The sequence below is a fragment of the Phaenicophaeus curvirostris genome, unplaced genomic scaffold (genome assembly GCF_032191515.1).
Source record: "Phaenicophaeus curvirostris isolate KB17595 unplaced genomic scaffold, BPBGC_Pcur_1.0 scaffold_192, whole genome shotgun sequence".
Lineage (NCBI taxonomy): Eukaryota > Metazoa > Chordata > Aves > Cuculiformes > Cuculidae > Phaenicophaeus > Phaenicophaeus curvirostris.
Window position 1 is genome coordinate 191,299 of NW_027206808.1, and position 4,068 is coordinate 195,366.

The 4,068-nt window shown below is 60.8% G+C and overlaps 1 long non-coding RNA gene across 1 annotated transcript; it reads left to right on the forward strand.

Annotated features, from left to right (window-relative positions):
• The first annotated feature begins 775 nt into the window (after nucleotides 1-775).
• On the forward strand, nucleotides 776-2,154 carry LOC138734756 (uncharacterized). The gene is made up of 2 exons (XR_011339630.1): nucleotides 776-872; nucleotides 1,918-2,154. It is a non-coding gene; the product is annotated as an uncharacterized lncRNA (long non-coding RNA).
• Nucleotides 2,155-4,068: the final 1,914 nt, after the last annotated feature.

The window sequence follows — 4,068 nt, forward strand, 5'->3', positions numbered from 1 at the left end:
AGCGGGGCGGACAAGGGCAAAGAGGGTCGGACAAGGGCAAAGAGGGGCGGACAAGGTCAAAGAGGGGCTGACAAGGGCAAAGGGGGCAGACAAGGGAAAAGAGGGGCGGAGAAGTGCGCAGAATACGGGACAAGGGCAAAGAGGAGCGGACAAGGGCAAAGAGGGGCAGAGAATTGCAGAGAACATGGGACAAGGGCAAAGGGGGGCGGACAAGTGCAAAGAGGTACGGAGAATACGGGACAAGGGCAAAGAGGGGCTGAGAAGGTCAAAGAGGGGCAGAGAAGGGCAAAGAGGTGCGGAGGATGGCAAAGAGGGGCACACAATGTCAAAGAGGGGCGGAAAAGGGCAAAAACGGGCGGAGAAGTGCAAAGAGGTTCGCACAATGGGAAAGAGTTCCTCTGTTTGGAAAACTTGGTCGCTTGTCCTCCGTCCGGCTGCATCGGAGTGGCAGGAAGAGCTAGAGCAGCGTGGTGGGCTCGGGCCCGTCTGGCACAGCTCAGAGGATACCGGATGCTGGGATGTCGTGTGTGGTGGCAAGAGCTACAGGGGTAGGAGGTGGTTCATTTCAAGCACGCTTACTTGGAGTACTTTGCTGTAACAGCTCCTTCCTTTTGCTCTTCCTGGTGGCTCGCTCCAGTGCCCGAGGCAGCGAGCACACTTACAGACAGGCGCCTCCTGCCTTCTTCGCACTGATGATCCCCCCCCACTGCCAGTTTCACCCTCGTCAAAACTGCAAGCGTTTGCTTCCTTTTGGCTTTAATTGCTGTTTTCACAGGTTCACGAGGCAAATCCGGTGCGCGAATAAATACCGCAGCATAGGAGTGAAGCCGGCGACCGGCCACTGACCGTGCCGAAGTCTCCCGACGTCTCAGGTAGTTGCTGGCATGGATGGGCTTGCATGTGATCATAGGAGAGAGATCTCTTTGCTCTCCGCTCTCTTGACAGGCGGAGAGGAGTGGGAGCGGTTGCTTTTGTTTGGCTGCTCAGCCTCAAACCTACACTCGGTTCCGTTCTTGTTATGCTTGATGTGCGGGTGAGGGTGAGCTCCGTCTGAGGCACGGCACACGGGCAGTGCCATGTGGTCTCCGTGGCCTCGCTTCGCATCCAGGCATCTCGTTCTTTGGAGGACAAACCAGGCTTTGTTCCTTCCTACCAATATCGCGTGCCTGAACTAAACCAAAATGCCTCAGCAGATCGCTGCCCCTCTCTGCCAGGCTGAGTCCCTCTCCTGCAGAGGCTTTGGTGACAGGTGCTTGCTGAACGGGAGCCGACGCGTGTGTCTGGAAGAGCTGCCTCGCCGTCGCACCTCTCGCTTATACACGTGTGTTTCTCAGGCCTGTAGTCTGGGCCAAGCTTGAGTTGCGTGCAGTGACGTGGTTCCTGCCAGCTGGCGCGTTGCAGGTCTGACCCCGGCAAGAGAAGAGGCATGCTGGGGGGAGCCTTTTGTGCCTCTGGAGGAGGATAAATAGCAGGGTGCCCGGGCTGCTTTTCTACGCTGGGCTGTCATGCGGGTGTGATTTAGAACATCTTAGCGTAACGAGTTTACATGGGGTAAGGCTCGGTTTGGTTTCCTTTCTCTTTTTGACCAAGTTCGTCTAACAGAATAACTGTTAAAACAAATCACGTTCTCTATCGACTTCCCTGTAACTTGGTCCGGTGACACTGCTTTCTGTCTGGCGAGTCCTCCCGTTCCTTGCGGTTTCCTTTTGGGGGGGATGAGTGAAACCCTTGGCCGTTCTTTTGAAGGAGATTCTCTTCTCAGCTTGCTTTGGGTGGGCTGTAGAGCAGGGGCTGCGGGAGTCGGAAGGTCAGAGAAGGAAACGTGGGTGAAGGAGGAAAGCGTTTTTGTCCTGGGGCCGAGGGCCGCCTCATCTCATTGCCCTGCTAGCGATCCTTTCTGTGCGTTCCCTCCTGCAGGTCTCTCTCCTCTGTGCGGCGTAGGAAGTGGATTCCTCTCCTCCTGCCCATGCCCAGCTGGAAGATGCGGCCTCGTCCAGACCCTCTGTCCCGGTCGCGCTGCCGCCACCTTTGCTGCGTGACTGGGAAGAGCGTGTCTGTCTCCAAGGATCCTTTGGCCTCTTCTGCCCAGGTGTGGGGAAGCCAGAGGAACCCCGTGTAAACCAGTGTTGTCCACATTAAAGCTTTTGATCGGTCGCCGACTGCCGTACGCGTTTTGCTTATTCAGTGTTGGAAATGAAGAAAGAAGGCGGTGGAGGCAGTTGGGGGCGCCTGGCGATGGCGCCGCGAGCCACAGTCCGGCACGGGGAGCGCTGTGCTGCGCAGGCTCCGAGTTGGCAGCCGGCTGCACACTGTACGGGCGGCCGATGGGCTCGGACGGGCTCGCTGGCGGCCGGGGGCACGTGCCGGATCGCGATGGCGTGCGGATGTTCGGCAGGCAAGTGTTCTCGCTGTCGATGCGTCTGCTGCTTCCAAAGTCCCCTCGTGTCGGACTGGAATTCCGTGTCCTTTCCTGCAGCGGGTCAGTTGTTCCTTTCCAGCCTGCCCGTATGGCACAGCCGCAGGGCCTCCCGTCGGAACGGCGTCCGTCGTCCAGAGACGGCGTGCGGGAGCGGGGAAAGCCGCGGCCTTTCCCCTGGAGGCGCCACCTCTCCATTTCAGCCGCCGCTCAGAGGTTTCCCGGCCGCAGAGGGCTCGGAGAGCGGCCCCTCGGCACGGAGAGCGGAGCCCGCGGCCGCCGCGGTGCCCGTGAGCGCAGCCCTGCTCGCCGCGGGACCGGAGCGAAGGGGCGGCCCGGGGGAAGGCAGGCGCGGTCTGCGCTGCTGCGGAGCCCGGCAGCGGGGGAGGGTGTGCGGGCAGCGCCGCGGGAGCTGCTGCTCCGGGCAGTTCGGCGCCCGTCGGGATCGAACCCGCGACGGGAGAAAACGGTGAAAACGGGAACGACGGCAAAAAGAGCTTCGCCCTGCTCGGTGCTGCCGCGTCGTGGCCGCGGAGCGGTACTGCAGCTCGGGGCAGGCACACAGGGGCCTGATCATTGACCATATAAGGGCAAACCGGGCCAAGTGCCATAAAAGAGCAAATTGACCATATACGGGCAAATTGCCATAAAAGAGAAAAGTGACCCTGTAAGGGAAAACTGGGCCAATTGCCATAAAAGGTCAAATTAATAATATAAGGGCAAATTGAGCACATAAGGCAAACTGAGAAAATTGCCCATAAAAGGGCAAATTGAGCACATAAAGGCAAACTGGGCCAATTACCATAAAAGGGCAAATTGAGCATATAAGTGCAAACTGGCCAAATTGACAATAAGAGGGCAAATCGTCCATCAAACGGGTACAGGACACAGCACAGGCAAAGCGGGATACAGAGGCAACCAATCAGAGTGCGGAGTCCGCAGCCAATCGGAACGCAGAGCTGGCAAAGTGGGATTGAGAATCGACCAATCAGAGCGCAGAGGAACAGCCAATCAGAAGGCAGCGTGGTCAAGGTGGGATAGAGAAGTGACCAATCAGAGTGCGGAACGAACAGCCATTCGATGCCCAAGGCAATGAATGGGGGGACTCAGTGCCGCCGCGCCGTGGCCGCGGAGCGGTACTGCAGCCCGGGGCGGGGGAACGGGATGGCCCCCAGGGGCGGGCGAGCCGGGAGGGGCGGGGCAGGGAGAGAGGCGAAGAGCGGCTTGCAGCCCTGCGGCGCCGTTCGGGTCGGCTCGGCTCTGCTCTTCGCTGCCCTTCTGCCCCTCGCTGGCTGCGGCCAACGGGGTGCGGGCTGGGGCTGGGAGAGGGACAGCGCCCCCAGGGCCCCCGTGTCCCCTCCAGGTCGGGAGCGGCTCGAACGGGGCCGGGCTCGGGTGAGTCAGAGGCGCCCGCAGAGGCGTGGGGGAGCGCTCTGTGGCCGGCGGTGCTGCTCCGGGCTCGCTGTCCGTGAGCCGCGGCCCTCCAGGGGCCGGCTCGGGCTCAGGGGCAGTTGGGGCCTTCGGGGCTGCGTCTGCGCTCGGCGTGCGGCCCCGCAGGGGAGATCCCCGCTCGGGAGAGGAGGAGGGAGCGGGGGAAGGGAAGGAGGGGAGAGAGGGGGAAAGCAGGGGGGTAGTATGGGGCACAATGGGAG